Raw genomic sequence first — 20,861 nt, 5'->3', positions numbered from 1 at the left:
ATAAAGTATATTGCAAATACTAGGGATTTTATTAGTTCATCTCATTCCCCTCTCCTACAAACTGACTAACTATGATAGTTGAACACATGCTGTGAATAGTAGGTGTTTAGAATCTTAACCCTTGACACATTGTATTGAAGTTAATTGATTATAGGCTTATCTCTTATACTAAACCAAGGTTTTCTTGAAGATAAGTAACATATGTTAATAACCACTGTTTCTGTTGGGCCCATAATTGAATATTCTGTAAGTGGAATTAATGAGTGCTCAGAATAGGAGTTGTCAGAATCTTCACCTGCCAGAGATAATTCAATCAAAGCACAGAAAAGTTATTTATTCTTGATTATACAGCAGTAGTCAAAGTCAGGTTTTATGTATGATCTATATGGTACATGGACCATTTAAAAAGTTATTTAAAATACTTCTGAATACTATATATTTTAGAGGTGAGCCTATACCCTATATTTGGAACCAAACTGAGCCCATACATCTACGTCTTTTACAATGTGTTTAAGTAATTAGAAAGTGGTAAACCCTTTATTCTTAATGGTAGTGGAAATGTAATTCAATTCTACAGGTGATGCAGAAGGTCATATTGTACATTCATTTCAATTTTTATTTAGTGACATTATTTTTTTTCTTGCTTACTTTCAGGCATAGAAACTGATAAGTCTTGAATTATGCATGACATATAGTCCTCAGTAAGTATTTTTAATGCATAAATAAATAATGAAGGAACCTTTTTACTTACAACCACACCCTAAGATGTCAATCTTTACTTTTGTCAAGATGCCGAAACCCTCAGCCTTTGCACTGGCCCATTTTACTGCGTCTAGGTTGTCTTCAACCCTACATCTCTCAATCCCTTGACATCCCCACTCTCTAGACCTCTGTTTGACCTGCTATGCTATCTCCCCAAATTGAGTCAGTTCCAATTCTGCTCTCAGTGGCACAGCATCACATGAGAGGGTTTCAAAGTGCTGATAATGTGGACCAGCATGCAGGCCATCTGGCTTTCAGGGAACCCTTGCTGATGATCTTGTTATCCATATCTGGCATTTTTCCTGGCATTGTTGCTCCAGTGTTTTCCAAAGTCTGTCTTCTCCAGCTCACTGGTTTATCTTGCCTAGCTATTAACGTCAGCAGACTATCTCATGTGAGACTTTACTAGGGATCTGGAAGCTAGCAGGTCCATCTCAGTACGAGTCATATCAGATCTGTCACATATTGCTTTTAGCAACACCTTTTTTGTTAGTGTCTGTCCATCCTTGGTTCTCTATGGCCATCCTGCATTATTACTCTTCAGTCTTTAGTTGACTGCTTCCAGAACTTGCCACATTCTTGACTCTCCTTTTTACTACTCTTCCAGTTATCTATTATCACATACCAAATGACCCCAACCCAAATTATAGGACTTAAACAAAGATTTCATGATAGCACACAATTTTGTCATACATTCAGTCACAGCTTTGCTGGTTGGCAACAACTGGGTCGTTTGGTTGCATTCAGCTAGGGGCTGGTCTAAGAGGACCACCTTTACTCACATGCCTGGAAACTTGGTGAGGATGGCTCGAAGGCTGGGCTTGGCTGGGTTCCTCTTCATCTCCAGAAATTGCAGAGCCTCTCCATGTGATCTCTCCAACAGGGTAATTGGACTTCTTATTTGATACCTCAGGGCTCTCAGATACCAAGTTCTCTTCAAGATTAGCCCTGGAAATAATATCATATCTCTTCTGACACATTCTAGGGCTGAAAAGTCATAGACTAGCTCTCATTCAAGAGAAGGGGAAATAGACTTTATACCTTGATGAGCATTGTGTCAAAGAATTTACTGCAGTTGTAACTGATTACACCTGCCCATATTAGATTTGGGAATTTGTTTTCCATGGGTGCCCTAGCAACCAGTCTTTGCCCAGACACTGCTTACCCTTGCTGCTCCCATACTGGCACCAATGCAGTGAAAGGACCACCCTCTGATCTGTTACCTGGGTTATGACTTCTCATTGATATAAATTATTTTTGTTATTATTATTAGAAGACTTCATTTTTAAGAGCTGCTTTAGGATTGCATCAAAATGGGGAGTAGGTTACAGAAATGTCCCATTTCCTTCCTGTCCCTACATATGCATAGCTTCCCCATTACAGTAGTACATTTTTTACCATCAGTGACCCTGCACTGACACATCATTATCACCTGAAGTCCACTGGCTACATTAGGGACCACTCTTGGTGTTGTATGTCTTAAGGGTTTGGGAAAATGTATAATAATATGTATTCACCACTGTAGTATCATGCAGAGTAGTTTTACTGCCCTAAAATTTCTTTGTGCTCTCCATTCTTCTACTCTTATAAGGTAGACATGGAGAAACACCAGTTAGATCCCTCTTAAGGAAGTCTCCACTGTCCAGTTTTGGGGAATGCAGGGAGTAGATTTTAGCTGTGTCTTCCAAGCCTGCCTCAATTATAGACAGTAGGCTCTTTCCTGAGACCATGGCTTCTGTGCAGCACCCCACATCCAGTAACTGAGTGACACATGTGTGTAAAGACTCAGGCATTTCAGTCCAGCCATTTCAGCTCTGACTAGCAACACTCACTCTAGAGCTCTCCCTGTATAAATGGAGGTCTGAACTGCAGTTTTGTTTCTCCCTCTGTCAAATACGATTCCTTCCTTCCTGTCACAGGTGTTGATCTCCTCTTTTTTTTTTTTAAGACTGAACACCTTTTTTTTTAGATTTTATTTATTTATTTTTAGAGAGGGAAGGGAGGGAGAGAGAGAGAGAGGGAGAGAAACATCAATGTGTGGTTGCTGGGGGTTATGGCCTGCAACCCAGGAATGTACCCTGGCTGGGAATCGAACCTGGGACACTTTGGTTCCCAGCCCGTGCTCAATCCACTGAGCTATGCCAGCCAGGGCTGATCTCGTCTTAACACCTTGTAAACCAAACTGTCTCAGCATCTGCTTTCAGAGAGCACCCAGCCTGTGACACACTTCTGTAACCATATAACTATACATATGTATGCATGTGTATACATATATACAGATGAACATATATGCTAGAATACATGGTGTATATATACACACACATGCACATATGTATAACACACACACACACACACACACACATACATTCATGTATATACTTTCACACAGATCCTGGTGTCAGAAGTGGCAACTCTGTTCTTATCCAAGGCTAACCATGACTAGTTGAATTTGGATGTCAATGTTTGCCCTGTACCTCCTTTTTCCCTAGTGTGTTGGTCAAAGTGCCATACCTTTGGTGGGAAAATGAAGAAGAGCTCCTCTATCATGCATATTTTTCTAATGGGAACCATGATCCTTAAAACTCTTCTTCCTTTTTCCCCAACCAACAGGCTGGGCACAAAGCTCAGACTGGACCAATCAGAGTTAATGGCATTTAACTGGAGCTGAGAAGCCCTTTCTTTTCTGATAGAGAAGCCTATGTGGTGGATCTAGCTTATGTGTATCTTCATAGGAGAGAGATTGGAAGATACATTGAGCACAGCAGAGATGAGATGCTGATCCTGGAAGCATCAAATCTCTGCATGCAGCCATCTCCAGCTACACGTCTCTTGCTGGTTATGTGAGTCAATATTTTCCTATTTTTGCCTAAATTCTTAAATGGAGTTACATTGTCACTTGCAACCAAGAGTTCTGGTGAATAAATCCCTCCAATCTTGCTGTCTACCATATGTTTTTTCTGTCTCTTACAGGACCTTTATTCTTCAATTATCCCATCTTCTAGGGACTTTACTCTGCCCTCCTATACTGGCTGCTTTCCCTCTCCATAAACCAAACACAGGTCTCAGCATTGGTGGAGAAAACACTGTCCCTGGAGTCCTCCATCTCTTGAGCTACATTTCTACTCTCATCTTGTGTTGCATGTGTAAATTTATTTTGATTGTGAGCTCTACACACCCTTACTTGCTTACTTCATTTACTTGACCTCTTACAATCTATCTTCTGTCCTCACCTCTCTACTGAAATAACAATTTTGAAATCAGTTATCTAGTAATGGCCACAACAAAATAGCCTTTTCTTCAGTTTTGTTATCATGGATCTATTTCTGACACATAGCACTATTAATCACTGACAACCTCTTCCACTCTCTGGCAAGACATGGTCTTGAACTTCTCTTCTCAGAGGCCCTGTATTCTACTGACATTCCTGAGAAGCAAGGCTCTGGTGGAGTCATGAGGGAGAAGAATCAGAGTGTTTTGAGTCAGGAGAAACAGCTATAGAGATGGTTTAAACAGTAGCGAGTAGAAATTTAGGAAACTCAGTTGATTGACTTCACTTATTAGTGAAGTAAAAGTCAAGGTCATCTGACAAAAGTGAGAAAGGCTATATGGAAATGTCAGCATTAATGTGTATAAATATTAAAATATTGTAAGTAACAAATTAGCAACCCCCTAAGAAATGAATAATATGGTTATAAATCAGCAGCTAGGGTCCAGAAAAGATAACTAGCTTGGATTCAATCAGCAAAATCTCATAACTTTTTCAAAAAGTTCAAATTTATGAGATATCAGGTGGCAATTGCAAACTTAGAGGCACCATGCAAATTGCTGGCTGAGGCCCAGACCAGGTGACAGTAAGGCCAGAAGAATCTCTAGATTTGCCAACCATAGTAAACATCAAATGAGCAAAGTTGGAAGAGTAGACAAAGTAAATAGGAGGTGAAGCAGAGAGAACTTGGAGCAGAAAAGCTCCAGGGGATGACATGATGCAGGGCATGGCTGTCCTCTGCAATAGGGGTTCTCAAACTTTTCTGCATCAGAATCACCTGGAGGGCTTGTTAAAGCACCGACTGTTGGTCTTGCCCCGGAGATTCTGATTCAACAAGTCTAAGGTCAGGTCTGAGATTTTCCATTCTAACAAGTTTCAGGTGATACTGATGCTTTGAGAACATTGTTGTGAGAAACAGAGAAGATATGAAGGCATGGATGTTGAGGAGGTCGAGATCCTGAGAGGTCCAGGTCATAAATCATCAATAAAAGCATAGTGAACTTATGGAGTCTTCAATGAGCTGGTGCTCCGGGCAGTAGGAGTCGGAAGATTACATCAAGGAGGGAAGGAAGAGAGCTTCAGTGGAGAGGCCTCTTGTGCAGTGGCTGCAGGACAGTGCTCTGCAGGGGAGGCTGTGAGCCAAGGTGGCCTATAAGATGGGGTCAGGGAAGAGGAAACAACTTCTTTGGGAAAGGCATTTGAGAGCCATTTATGGTTCAGGGAAAACCACATTACCATTTAGACAGTGAGGTGGAAAGAATACTGGTGTAGGGATACCAAAGAAGACACTAGTTGAGAAGGTGCTACAGAATGTGGGAGGTGGGGGAGGGAAACTGCTTTGGATGTAAGTGGGGTCAACTGAGTTGGAAAGTAGGGGGGAAGACAAGAGGGTGGGGTCTGTGCTTAGAGTGGAAGAATGGATGCCAGAGCTAAAGCTGGGCTGAGTTTGTGGCCAGGTTGAGGTTGCACACCTGTGGCAGTGGTCAGAGAAGGAGAGTGGTAATGAGGCTTTCTGTCTTTGTTGTGGGAATCTGTGTGAGCATTGCCCTTTGCTGTGCTATGTGAATATCTGCCTATGTATGTTTTTGCTTTGACATGTCTTCTTTGCTCCTGATGATAATAGTGTGATTGCATGAAAGGCAAACAAAAAGTATTGTTAGTAAGGATAGGAGGCTAGACTGAGGCTATGATGTGTGGGTTATTATTATTGTTATTATTATTATATTATTTTACTCTAAGAGCTTTGTCATATAGTGGGCATGAATAAATATTTGTTAAAATAATTTATCCATACAACAGATCCTTTTTACTGTCATCATTGTTACATAGTATGGCTTATGTCTGACTGCATATGTAATTGTGTTAAGAATTGTAACAGTAGAATGCCAGACTCATTTTAGAGTTTAATGGAGCAAACAAGCATTGGTTACTCTGCTGATATGGAAAATAAGACAGCTGAGAATCACCTTCTGGTTTGTACTCTCTTTGTGACTTCGGTAGTGTTTGGTTCTATGATTTCTAAAGATCCTTAAAACTGGAGACAATCTTGTATAGCAAAAAGAGTGTGAGTGCCTTCAATACGGGGTGGATGTGATTCGCACCCTAGATAAGCCCCTTAGATCTTGGAGAAATTGTCCAACCCATGTGTTGCTCAGTGTCTTTATCTGCAAGTAAAAAAAACACAGAGAAACAAAAAAATAATTAATTTCATAGGGTTGTTGCAAAGATTAAATGAGGCAACATATATAAAGTTCTTAAGCACATTCCTAGGACATACTATGTGCTCAATAATATGACTTAAATTTTTCTTTTCTCATGGTCTCCACTTTTAACCTTGACCATCGTATATATTTTTAGGGTTCAGAAAACTATTTCGCTGTGGCAAGTGCAGTATGTAGATGAGCAAATTCCTCTTTAAGGACCCACCTTACAATGCACTATTCCATACCGCCATGGGAGTAGCTTCGTTGTGGGGCAGGCAAGCTTCTTCCATGTTATCAGCTCCCGTTTCATGTAGTACGTGCAGGTAAAGCAGGGTTTGAATGTTCTAGAAAGAGAAAGCTTTTCAAAAGAAATGGGTATTACATTTCCCTGTATATATGAGTGAGTTTGATAGTAAGAGGAAAAGGCTTTGGCCAAGTTTGTGTCATGGTTGGACACTTGTTCTGAACCTGAAAGTTCTTGGCAGCTTTTATAGCACGCATGTCCCTTAATCTGTTGCTAGATGAAGCATGCTTTGGGAATGAATAGTTTATTTTTCCAACTCTTCATCTTTTTCATTTTATTTTTTGCATTTCCCTGATGGTGTCAATTAGTGAAAAAGTGGAAGGCCTGTATTTCCAATGTCCCTCTCCATGGTGAGCACAGGCAGACAACAAGTTTCTCTGACACTGTTACTTTAAAACTCAGTTCCAAAAGCATTTGAAGAAAACCCTGTTTATAGCAAACTCTGCATATACTTTGTTTCCCGGAAAAAGTTGCATAAAAGCTACCAAAGGGAACTGAAATGGATGGAGAGGGGCACTGCCACCTTGCATATTCATCTTATTGATTTTGAAATTTGGGCAGGGGTGGGAGAGAATTTCTCCTTGTGGAGTAAACACTAGGGTGTAGTAAGGTTTTTGCATTATGAAATGCTATGATAACATTTAGACTCCAGAAAAAAATCTATACACTTCAGTTGAAAACAAAATAGGAATGGAGTGACTTGACATCCTTTTCACTGTTTGTGCACGATTTACTTAGTCCTGCCTTTTTTGTTCCATTATGGAATGTTTCTTTTTAGATTCCTAGAGCAAGATGCTACAAATCAGGAATATAAATTTATGGAGTATGATGAGTATGACAGAGCCACCTTGATGCTCTTTTTTTCTCATAGCAGCCTGTGTACCTGCATTTGCCAAAGAGTATGACCCCAGTTCTGGAAATTATTTTACTTATGTTTTGAAGGAAGATGAGGATAGTTAGAGGAATGGACAAGCAAAACTGGGCTTTAAGGTTTGAGGGGGCATATTCTCCCCACCTCTTCACTAAATAGTATTTTTTCATGGTGCATTTTTCCCAATATGCAGGAAGGGTTTGTTTTGTCTGCAAAACCCAATGTGACACCCCATGTTCTCTAAAGGGAGGAATTCAGAGGAACAATAATGATAACACACTTACTGGCATGACAGGTTAGGGGACTAGAGAATCTGAAGCATTTGGAGGTTCTAAGTAAAACATGAACACAGGCTGGATAAGTAGCTGCATACTGAACTGTCTGCACCATCCCTTCATCAGATCACTGCCCTTGATCTTGCTATTTGGCTTCCTAGTCAGCGTGTAGGGCCGCTACACCACACTGGTCCCATGGACAGAGGGGACGCTTGCATTTTTGTGATGGGTGTTGCTTTCTTTTGGAATTTCTTTCTTTTCCTTGCCCAGCAGCCTTAAAGCAATCAGTATTTTTACTCCCAGGTGGCAGGAAGCCTGCAGGCAGGCTCCTCATCGTAGCTGTTCCAGATTGGTCCTTCTGAGGAGGCAGTGTTCAATGTGCCTCAGTCTGCTATGGCTCTTATTCATCACTTTATATAGAACAGCAAAGGCTCCTTTCTCCATACTATGTCAGGGGGAGAGAAAGGAGTGGACCATGAATATTTAATATGGGCAAAGCAGGAACACATTATTTGAATAATCCACTTAACAGTGGTGCTAGGCCCGTCTGAGAAGGTGGTGGATGCCACATTTCCAGCCTAGCACCAGACATTTGCACACTTTCATCTTTAATCATCTCTCTGGATTTCTGTTGAGTGGGGTATATACGGAGGCTCCTGTCTGTCCATCAAACCACATCTTTAATTTAAACAGCTGTTAATAAGGGTTAAGTCTGCAGGCTGAGCTAGCCCTCCACTTGTTCCATGCAAAGAGGGGAAAAAATCAATGGAGCAGGAAGCCAGAGGGGTGTCCATTTTGAAAAGCCGTAATGAATTGCATTCTTTTAGTAAAGCTGGCAACCTCCAGTTCTGCTCCCACAGCCTCCCTTTCACATATTCACACCCTCTGTGCCACATCCAATTTAATGAGACTGCACAGATCTCCAATGAGAAAGGGGGCACTGCTGCACAGGTGCTTGATTCAGGAGGATCAGAGAAAACTCACTGGCTTTTAAAAAGGAACTTAAAGGGAAAGAATCTTTTTGGGGGAGTAGAAGGAGGTCCCTGATTTCAATGTTTCATGTTTTGTCTGGAGCACTTGAACACCCTAATTCAATGTGAGCTTTCGGGTCTCACTATTGGGAAACAGGACCCCAAACCTCAGGACCATTGAAGACCAAGAAGATGGTGGTAGGTAATGAGAGATCTTTTGATTTAGGCAACACCATCTGCCCTCCCATGCCCCTGCTCCGCTGGCCATGAAAAGCAAATGGATAGAGAAACTCTATAACTGTCTTCCCTGTGATGAATCATTGTTGTAACCATTTTTTTCAAATCAATAATTAAAACCTTTATTTGGCCAATAGAACTAAATGCATGCCAACAATGGACAAGGAATTGTGAAATCTAGAGCTCTAGCATATGTATTGGCTATAGATTTAAAAGTCAGAGAATTATTTGGGCATCAAGAGACTTTTTCTCAAGTACTGATTTTGTGGCTAATTTACAAATCTTCTGTAATACAATTTACCTGTTTATACAATAAGAGAGTGAGGATAATCTATACTTCTATAATGAGACTTAGAGCTCTACGCCAGCCTTTCAAAACAGAGGAGATAATGGCACTCAACCAAGATGACTCGTGTGAGCTAAACATGGCTCTAGAGAAAAGCAAGGACTCTCCAGTGAGTCTTTTCTGAATTCTCTAGAAAAACTTCTCTTGCATGCAGAGCCCCAGGTATTGCATTCCAGAACCCCTCTTCCCTCCCCTAATTTCTATTGACAAGGTTTTTTCTTATGCCCTATGAAAGAATAATAATGAAATAATAACTGACATTTATAACACTATTATCACACATGCCAGGCACTGTGCTGAGTGATTTGTGAACTTTATATTGAGAAACATGGTAGATAAGAACACAGAGTAAAGCCAGCCTTTCTGTGTTCAAATCACTCCTTTGCCACTTCCTAGGTGTGTGACCTCGGGCAAATTAATTAACAATGCTTGGCACATAGTAGGTGCTATAGAAGTGCTAATGTTAGGATGTCATTTAAACCCCAGAATATTCCTATGAGGGAAGTATAATTATCCCCACTTTCCAGAGAGGAACCTTCAGCTTAACATTTGGGATCCTCTTGTTGTGAGAGGCAGAGCTGGAGTGCCTATCCTGGGTCCTCATACTCTAGTTCTGTTTTTGTTCCAGCCTTCTTTGTGCTTTAGTGGGAGTAAAATCAACCAGCATTGTTGGAGTAGGAACTTTAATTTTCCCTTGTACTTCTCTGTCTCAGAGCTCTTGGGTTTGTTTCCTTTGCTCAACTTTTCTAGACTTTGAAGCCATTTTCAGTAGGTTTGCATCATAGCTTCTGTTTCAATTTCTTTCTTTATTTGTGTGGCTTTCTCTTGAAGTCATTGCATCATTTCCTTGAGATTCAATTTTGAGACCTGCTTGAGACATGTCTCTCTGTGCCATTGATTGGGATAGGGGGAAATCAGGTCAGCAATAAGGATAGGAGAGGACCCAAGGCTCCCAGCTGGGACTGAAAGGGATGGACAATCAGGTAGGTTTAGATTACTCTGCACCTCAAATAGCTTTCTGGAGCACAGAGGCCCAGAAGAAATAGCAGTTGAAAGAAATAATGGCAAAAAGATTCCCTGTGCATACGGGGAAAAAAATCCCTTGGAGTATGAATAGGTGATGTCAGAGAACATAGCATTGTGGCCTGATTAGAAAAATACACTGGTGGAGACCAGTTAAATTCTTTGAGGAAAACTTTTTGTTTATTTTACTCCCTGTTGTATATTAAATGCATTGTTCAAACTGAAGAGTCCAGAGATCTATGCCACGGTGATAAAATAAACTGCTTGATGCATGTACTCTGGCTCCATACTTCAGCTATGGTCTGATTTAATCTCTGGGTGGACAGAAGAGAGAAATCTCATGCATAACTACATTTGAAATGTATTTATTTAAAGTCATGTTTTCTTTGTATCTTATGTCTTTTCACCATGCATTCTGTTTCTCTGTTCATGCAGCATTTGCATCTTGAAACCTTTCACCTGTTAGGACCACCTTGTGTCATCTTTCTCCATCTCTCCCAGCTCTCACTCCAATAAAGGGCACTATCTGTATCTGTCTTCTCAGAAGAGCCATTTTTGGAATAGCTGAGCGTTTCTCCAGAGACCCTTCCTCTTTCCTATGCCCTTTCTGCTGCTTAGCATCTGGCTTAGCTTCTGCTTCTGGCTGTCAATAGACTCTGAAAATAGATAAAACCAGAATTATTTAGTTTGTGAGGCGAACGTGATAACCACTACACTACGGAAACACTTGAATTATTCAGTTTGTGATGAACAAACTCTACATCTAGGTGTAAGATGGAATTAATTAGCCACTGTGTGTCACAGCAAGTGCTTTCACCTGATCTGGAGAACCAGGTGAGGGGCTTCTTTTGAGCCTGAGCTAGAAATGGAGCCAACAATGTAAGTCTGAGAATAATTCAGAAATACACTCAAAGCTTCCAATAAACTGACAAAATACAGGGACTGCAAAACAAAGTCTCCACTCAACTGGGAAACACTGAAGATTGGCTTGACCCTGTGTTTTCTTTGGTCATATTGCTCTGGTCAATGAAATGGGGGTTAGAAAGAAAGAGAAATTTTGGTGATACAGATAGGCTGAATGCCCGCGATACCTGGGTTCTAGGCATAAAAAGCTATTGAACATGGAATAAGGGTGCTGGACCCTGGAACAAAGGAATCACCCAGGGACTGTTTGACTTGATAGCTCCTGCAGATGTATGACACCATCACCTTCTTTCTCACACAGATCAAGAGGGTCATAATTCAAGTCATGAGAAGGGCAACAACATTTCTAGCTGACAAAGGACTGTGAATGCATTTATTTATACTTTCATAGCTTTGGGTTCATAATTCCAAATTAGGACACTGAGATCTGAAATGAGACACCACGAAGTTCACTGTTAGCCTCTTACAGAATCACCACCACTCTGGGTGGCATGTGGGGCTCTAAAGACAGTGGGTTTGGAAAGAATAATAAAATAACCTGCCTAGATATCTTTTGGTCTTTGATTTATAATGCTCATCTTGGGTGTTGGATAGTCACTGATTTTAATGTGGCATCCACTGAGTGCAGAGCTGATAATATAAGCCATGGGGTGGACAGAGGGTAATAAAGAGAAGTTCTGCTTGTTACAAGATACTGGAAGACACAGACAAATAACCATAAACATTGGGCAAGTGACATAACCCATTTGGGCCTCAGTTTTCACATGTATAAAATTAATTTGTATTGTACCTACTTCATAGGATCATTTGAAGAGCAAGTAAGATAATGTGGAGAAAGCCCTTAGAATGTGGCATGATATATGGAACAGTCAATGCAAATAAAGTCAGACTTTATAATGACAAAAACAAAACTAAACAAGAACGCCTCAAGTTATTGGATCATTTCTTTGTTTTCACAACTTGTTGGTTCTATGAAAAATATTTACACACTTGCTGGCTCACTTATAATGATTGGCCCACTGTTTTAAGTGATACACAGCCTGTGTGTGCATGTAAGTGTGGTACACATACACACCTTTGCTGCTCTGTCCATCACTAAGATGGTGAACTTTGCAAGTCCACTGGACTTTCTAGGGGAAAGGAACTCAGAATGGTTAAAAAGTGGAAGCACGCTATAAAAAGCATCTTAATTTTAAAGTTAACACCAGGCCTGGCTGGCAGTAAGCTAAGGAACTTGGCCATGGTAAACACTGGCTGGGGCAGGATTTCCGGAAGTGCATTTATAAGGGTGTAAGGGGATAACTCTATATTAAAAACAAAATGGGACAAGAGATCCATTTGCTACTCAAGGACAACACTTGGAGACTGTGTTCAGTGCCAAAGCCTGAGACAAGGGTAGGGTTAAGTGTGGCAAAGAGCCCAATATGAGCAGAGCCATGATGAAGGGCCAAGGACAGAAGTTAAGCAAAGCAGACAGTCCTGGGTGCCTAGCAATGTGTGAAACTGAATAAGCAAAGACCTCACCCCCAGGATAACCTTTCCTTTCCCAGAATATCACTAGCCATGCAGTTTGGACCTCTCACCTTTCATATCACTGGTCATATGGTTTGAACCCTCATGACCTTTCTTCTCCTGGCATGTCACTAGTCATGCAGTAGACCCCCCTTGGAGGAGGAACAAGGGGCCCAAGACTGGCTTCATGAGGCTCGTATCCAGGCCTTTTCATGATCACTTCCTGAAGCCTTAACCCCTAGGGGTAACATCAAGGCCTCAGCTGTGCTTTAGCTCCAGACCCAGAAAAGCAGCAAAACAAGACAAGTGACACCACAGCTGACCTCAGGATCAGCTGCATTGACTAAGGGCCTCCTGCCCTGGAGCTGACCAATCAATGGAGACCATGACCCTGAAAGGACACACCTGGAAAGCTAATGCATAATCTATTGAGATCCCTGGGATCTCCCCTAAAATCCCCACTTTTAAATTCCCTCGGGACAGAAAACTTGGGTAGGGTGGTACTCTCTCTATGGAGCAAGCCCTCCTCTTTCCCCACCTGCTGCCCTCCAGAAGTTTTCCTTCTCTCTCTCTCTCTCAAGCTCCAAAGACACTCTTTTGCTTCTGTAACTTTTATCCTTAGCCCATTTCTTCTAGTACTTACTTCTTCTACCTCTGTGACTTTTAAAATAATTTTTCTCTTATAGTTTGAATCTTGGCTCTGAATCCTTTTCCAGCCATAACTCAAATACTGAAATTGCTGTCCTGTCTGACCCCAGGAGTCTAACACCTGGGGCTTTTTCACTGCTGCCAACACAAGAATTAGACTGTAGCTTTCTGAAGCTACTTTAACAAATATAGCAAAAATAACTTGGTGATCTGCAGGGAAAGAGCATTGTGTTCTCTGGGGAGATGGGCTGAGCCATCACTCATGCTGCCCACACACATCACTCCCCATTGGAATACCCCTGTGAGGGTGTGTCCCCCGGCAGAGTTTCTGAGGGCTTTTCCTACCCTCTTCCCCAAAGTGAAATAAAGCAAGAAAGCAAAAAGATGGGAGAGAGGTAAGAAAGAAAGATGGGAGAGAGGTAAGAAGGAAAGATGGGAGAGAGGTAAGAAGGAAAGAAGGGAGAAGGAAGAAGGAAAAGTTCTCTTTTGAGGAAGTAAGGCATGTGAGTGACTTATGAGAAAGTTGAGAGTTAAAAATCGAAAAATAGAGAATGCAAAACATTAAGACTCCATAGTACCAAGAGGTCAGGTCTATTGAAAACCTAAGGACACTTAGCCAAGCATGTGGGCAGGGAAGTGGCATTAGATTTAGGCATTTCAACTCTGTGACTTTGGGTAAACTTCAAAATGAATAGACCAAACTTCTAGTTGTGGTGTGGAGCTGTGCTGTATGTTCAACAGTCCCCAGGGTCTGCCCTGCCTCCTCCTCCCTAGGGTCCCTGTGACTCCCCTTCCCACCAGAACAGTGAAGGGATGACCATGGGTGGAACCTGCCCAGGCTGGGGTTCTCCCCAGAGGACAGAATTCACAGCCTGAACAAGTGGCTCAGGACGTCAAACGGTTTTCAATGTGGGGAAATGATTAACCACTTTGTTTCTGATTTTTGTACCTGACTCCAAACTTTCAAAATGTTTTATTGTTTTTGCTTAGATTGTCAAGTCCTTTCTTATGTTATTCATTTCCTTCTTATAATTGGCTGTGTTCTCTGCTCAGTGAGGAAGACAGACAGGTGGCAAGAGAGGGTGTAGGAGGGGAGATCAAGAAGCCAGAAGAGACAACTTGAGTACCTGACCTTCTTTAGCTGCATGAAAATAATTTCAAATTTGAACAGGGTTTTGGTAATATTTATTGTTGGGTGTGGTGGAGAGTGTGATTTTGCCTAACAGGACCCCTTTTCTCTCTTCTTTCATGCTTAGGTCTTTCAGTGCCCCTGAGCCTTGCTACTTTTGAAGAGTTAAATCTGAGGAAAAACACCATTTGGAAGAAAGCTGTTTCACACAGGGACAGAGGATAGGCTGCCTGGAATTTATATAATCTGGCAAAAGGCAGTCTGTGTCATGAGACAGAAGCCAGTGCTCAGAAAATAAAAAAAAAAGAGGAGAGTAAAAAACAGGCAGAAAGACAGGGCACAGAAATAAAGGGGGGAGGAAGGAAGGAAAAAAGGCAGGAAGGAGGAAGGAGGAAGAGGAAAAAAGAGCAAGTGAACCATAGCTTGGGGCCCCATGAGGATAAGCAAATGAGGAGGAAAAGTAGAAAAAAACTAATATAAATATATATTTTCCTTGTTTCCTAGCAGAATTATTGAGCTCTAAACAAACAGCCTAGCATAGACACGAGTTTACTTGTAACAGTGGAAAATTGTAACAGTAGGAAATTCTAATCCACCACACCATTCTTTTGACATTCTGACTGATACGTGGGTTGTAGATGAACAGTGTGTTTGTATAAGAATCTTAGAAGCCGACTTAAAAAGATACAGACTAGGGCCTTTAGGCATCCCAGTTCCAGAAGATTTGCTGACGCTCAACCTTGTAGCCAGGAGGAAGTGAAGCTGGAATGACTAAACCAGGGTGATGCACACTGGACCATCACTTGCTTATGGAAATGGACTGTGCTCGTCTGCACGTGGAGAATTTTGCAATTCCTTCCCTTGATCTCTTTGTTCTCTTCCCTTCCCCCTCCTTATAAAAAATCTCTGCCTCCATTAAGAGATGGAGATGAGTTTTGAGACACAAGTTCCCCATCCTCTAGGTGGTCAGCATCTGAAAACAAAACACTTTCCTTTCCATCAGCACCTGCCTCTGGAGTATTATTTTTTGTAGCTGCAGGCAGCCAGGCCTGGTTTTGGTTACACAATCTTCAAAAACAGGCAGGTTGGAAGTTTACAATATTTAAAACATTTTAAACAACAACAAGTCTCCCTTCATCATGCTGTGAGATTTCCTTGGGCATGTAAGCTTCATTCTTAGAGCAACAGGAAGTCAATAGTTAAAATGTATATCAATAGAACAGATGACAGCAACTGCTACTGACATAAATAAAAATGCAAATCTTGTTTGCTCCTTGACTCACTTCTAATTCAGTCGTTATCTTGCACCCAACCAAATCTATTTCATAAAAGCTAAAAACTCAACTTCTAGGCTGTTTTCATGTGGAAAAGTCCTTTAGACCCTTTTTTTCCCTGCAGGATCTTAAACTCTGAATATAGAATATACATGATTGATATTAGGAAAATACTAGGAGGCATGCTTTGTGCCTCACATAACTTTGTAACACACATAACTTTAGATGTGCATGTGCCCCCAGGAAGTTTCCACATTAAACTCAGGTACCCACACATGTAGACATCACTCAACACAAAGTGAGCCTATGTGATGAGATTTCTTGAGCGCCCTCCCCGCCCCAGGGAAAATACTTTTATAGTATTTCCAACTGTTCTTCATTTCCGACTGTTCTTCATTTCAACATGAAAAAAGGTGAAAGACAAAGAAATGAAGGAGAAATCTTCCATTCACTGAGTTAGTATGTCCTAGTTGTGATGCATTGGGCCAAGCACACCTTTATATTCAACAGTGCAATTCATTTAGTTTAATAGGTAATTTTTGAATCACATTTTAAACATTATACATCCAAAACAATATCTTCTGGCAAACTGTCATAGAAAGAGCCATTTCTATCCACAAAGCCAGCTATGAGGAGCTGGAAGGCATACATCTTTGGCAGCTGGCAGCCTGGTACTGTAAGCAGGTCTTTGGAGAAGTGTGCTCTGGCTGCATATGGAAAGCCTCAGTGTGGGGAGGTGCTTCTGCATTTGCTTGTCCAGGGATTCCTCTGTCTTTTTCATGTATCTGATGCAACCAGGCTGGTCAATAGGACTTACAGAACCAAATTACCTGAGAACCAGAGCAAGTTTCTCCCAGCCCTCATTCGACCTCTTCATAGATTTTCTTAGGAAGTATTGTGACTTTACCTTCCTAAGAACACCACACCCCCTGGCTCCCTGTGACTTGCAAATTGTCTCTCAGGACCTAGAAGATGCTTTCTGTGGGCTTCTGTAGAAACAGAACAAGACCCTTGAAGCCAAAGAAGGTTCTGACCACCAGACATTTATTCAGGGAATAAACCCTGAATTGCCTGTGAAATATTTACCCCAGGCAGGAGAAGGGAACCTATGCTCCTTTCTCCCCATTCAGAAAAGGGGCTTAAGCTCTGGAAACATTGTCCAGTGATTCAACTCCATGAGAATTACCTTATTATAAATGTAAAAATAATATAGCTAGAAAAATCTAATGGTACTTCCCAGCATGAATTGCCCCCCAGGCTTTGCTTTTGGATTTTGTAATTATGACTTAGTATTGACTGACAGAAAATGCTTTTAAAAACATGTTCTGAGCAAAGAGAATAAAAAGGCATGGCTCAAAGTCTGACTGAAGGAAGACCTCATTTGACTATGTGGCTAGCCTCTGCCTTGTGTTCAGAAGCCCAACCTTGCTGTAAGTATTTAGAAAAGTCAAAGTTCCTGCTGTACTCATTGCTCAAAGGTAGTAGTCCTAGAGGAACAATATCAAATGTCAGCTATGAGGACAGAATTTCAGACTACAGCCAGGAAATACATCTAGAGGCTAAGGAACAAGGAGATCACCAATAGACCAGGAAGTAGACTGTGGAGTAGATCAAAAGAAAAAAGTTTCAGGATATAGGTGGAGAACCTTGCAAGTGTGAAAAAAGAGTCTATTTACTAGGTGTTGGCCACATGGAGGTGTGCTTGATCTAACCAAATTTTTTACTTTTACACCTAGAGAAGTGATCTATTGCCTGGAGGGCATGGAATACTATGGCTTTGCATTTGGTTTATAGTTCACAAAACCTCATTGAAGAAGTCATCTTATTTCTGCCTCAACAACCCAATGAAGTAAGCAGAACAGGTTACCACCTGTTCCCATTCAGTAGATATTGAAACACAGATTAAGATGAACAGATTTACCCACAGTTACTATTGGCAGAGACAAACCTAGAGCTCAGGGATGGTGATGCCCCATTTAGTGTTCTATCTACTATATCATGGGACTCAAACATTGTACAGAAGTAACAGAAACACAAGACAAGAAGGATTGGATAAGGGAAGCTTCTGGAATTTCAGTACTAGGAGTTGGTAAATTTTCTAGCAGTGCTACCACTAACTGAAATAACTGCACTTGTTTTCTGCTTCCTGGTGGTTTTGTAAAACTACAGCATCACCAAGAATACTTTCTTGGGTCCAGTCTGGTCCTGTGATCATCCTTGAGCTCAAAAGTTGTCCCATGATTGGCAGCTGTTCATGAAGACAGAGAGGGGTATTTCCTCCAAGAAGGAACTCAGACCCTTCCCTGCCTCTCTTTGAGGGCTAGTGGAAAGTCCAAAGGGACCACAAATGCAGAATTTCTTTAAAAAGTTTGAAGCACTTGGGGGTACTTCTGGTCAAGATGGCAGCATAGGTAAATATGTCTCATCTCTTCGCACAACCATATCAAAATTACTACTAAACTATAGAATAACCACCATTCAGATCATCAGAAATTGAGCTGAATGCAAGCCCTACAACTACTGAATTAAAGAAGAAATCACATCAAGACTGGTAGGAGGTGTGGAGGTGTGGAATGGGCTGGTTCCACACCCATGTATGGCAATAAAAATTGGGAAAGATATCCCATGAGTGAGGGGTCCCAGCCCAACACTAGACTCACCTCCCCCACCCAGCCCAGGGTTCTAGTGCCAGGAAGAGAAGTCTCCATAATTTCTGACTGCAAAAACCAGTGGGGATTGAGGCTGTGGAAAACAAACTTCTAGAGTCCCAGGCAGTTCTTCTTAAAGGGCCCACGTACAGACTTAGACTCACTTCCTCTGGGCTCTAGTGCCAGGGCAGAAGATTAAAAGGAATCAGAGACATAGGGGGAGGAACTGATTCCCCAGCATCAGGGTGAGAGGTGGGGGGCAACAGAGGCCTGTTTTCCTTTTCTGAGCCATCCCACTTCAAAGCCAGCAGGCAGGCATCATATCTGATACGCCATCTACCTGGCTCACACTGTTTACCCTGCCCTGGTGATTTCTTGAGGCCTGTCCCACTTAACTTTTGAGTCCACCCAAGCTGTTTCCAGTGACTTTTCTATTTGAATAGCTGGTCTTGGATCATTCTTCACATTTTCCTATGTTCTCTCAAATAAGCAGCATCTGGCTTCAGTGAGCCCCATACCTCTCACTAAGTTTCACCAGGCCTGGCACTATCAGCAACTGGCCTTGCTTCACAGCTTGGCCTTTCCTGGACACCTCTAAGCCCAACACAAGTAGTAGCCATCTGCAGATCACTTTGTAGCTAATGCTGTGTGACTCTGGACAGAACACAGTGGTGGCTAACCTTGAATGTGCCAACAGCAATCAAGGCTGAACTACAACAGGAGGGTATACACAGCCCACAGAGTGGGCACACCTTGAGTACTCAGCTTGGGTAATAAGGGAGGCTGTGCCACCAGACCCTACAGAACACCTACTACATTAGGCCACACTGCCAACCCTGGGAGATGTAGTAGCTCTACTTAATACATAAAAATAAACATAGGGAAGCTGCCAAAATGAAGAGACAAAAAAAAAACAAAAAAAAAAAACATGCCCCAAATGAAAGAACAGAACAAAAACTCCAGAAAAAGAAATAAAGAAAATGTAGAAAAGCAATCTATCAGATGCAGAGTTCAAAACACTAGTTATAAAGATGCTCAAGGAACTTAGTGAAGACCTCAACAGCATAAAAAAGATCCAGTCAGAACAAAGGATACACTAATCAAAATAAAGAAAAATTTACAGGGAATCATCAGTAGAGTGGATGAAGCCAAAATCAAATCAACGATTTGGAAGATAAGGAGGCAAAAAATAAAAACAACAGAACAACAAGAAGAAAAAAGAATCCCCCCAAATGAGGATAACGTCAGGAGCCTCTGGCACAACTTTGTAGTAGACTGTGCTGTGTGGTGTGGGCCCAGCTCCCACTCAGAGATGCACAGGACCCAAGCCCACAGATAGTTTCTCCTATGGGAAATCAGGCCTGCAATGTACCTAGGCTGCTATGAGTCTTGCTTTTTGCTAAAACTCCCTCAACCCTGAATTGAGGACATTTACTGCAAAGCAACTTCCTAAAAACCATACTAAACCTTTCAAGGATGAGTGCAACCAGTTCAACTACTTTTGCCTTTTCATTTGCAAATATCTTTCTTCTGTGATGTGATTAGCAGCGTTGGCTCCTTTGTTTTCTGTAAAAGGTAATCACCTGAAGTGAATCTGTGCATAGTAAATGAGGACCATCTTCTAATGGGCAGAGAAACCCAACAAAGGCCTGTCATGGCAGAGGCCAAGGCTTTTTGCTCCCCTGAGAGAAAAGCCATGCTGTCCCTTTTCCTCTACCAGAATCGGTAGTCCATGTGAATGTCTCATTTCACCCATAATGATGCGGACACTGTGAGCTGGTGTCTGCATCACAACTTCAAGCATACCAACATTCACATCATAGGGATGCTAGAAGGAGAAGAAAAGGAACATGAAATTGGAAACCTATTTGAAAATACAATGAAAGAAAACTTCCCTAACTTGAAGGAAAGAGACATACAGATACAGGAAGCACAGAGCATCCCAAAGAAGATGGACCCAGAGAGGCCCATTTTAGGACACATCATAATGAAAATGCCAAAGGTTAAAAGCAAATTTTAAAAGCAGCAAGAGAAAAACAGTTACCTACAAGGGAGTCCCCATAAGACTGTCACCTGATTTCTCAGAAGACACTTTGCAGGCTAGAAGGGACTGGCAAGAAATATTCAAAGTGATGAAAAGCAAAACCTACAACCAAGATTACTCTATCCAGCAATGCTATCATTTATAATCAAATGGCAGATAAAGGGCTTCCCAGACAAAAGCTAGAGGAATTCATAATCAACAAACCAATATCATATGAAATGTTAAAGGGTCTTCTTTAAGAAGAAGAAAATAAAAAAATACAAACAATAAATGGCAATAAATACATATCTATCAAAAACTGAATCTAAAAACAAAATAAACAAATAAGTAGAACAGAAATAGAATCATAGATACAGAGAATGTTTTGTGGGTTGCCAGATGGAAAGAGGGGTTGGGTCAATGGGTCAAAAAGGTGAAAGCAGTA

Source organism: Phyllostomus discolor, chromosome 13 (genome assembly GCF_004126475.2).
Source record: "Phyllostomus discolor isolate MPI-MPIP mPhyDis1 chromosome 13, mPhyDis1.pri.v3, whole genome shotgun sequence".
Taxonomy (NCBI): Eukaryota; Metazoa; Chordata; class Mammalia; order Chiroptera; family Phyllostomidae; genus Phyllostomus; species Phyllostomus discolor.
The sequence above is the reverse complement of the archived record's forward strand: the minus strand, read 5'-3'. Positions refer to the sequence as shown.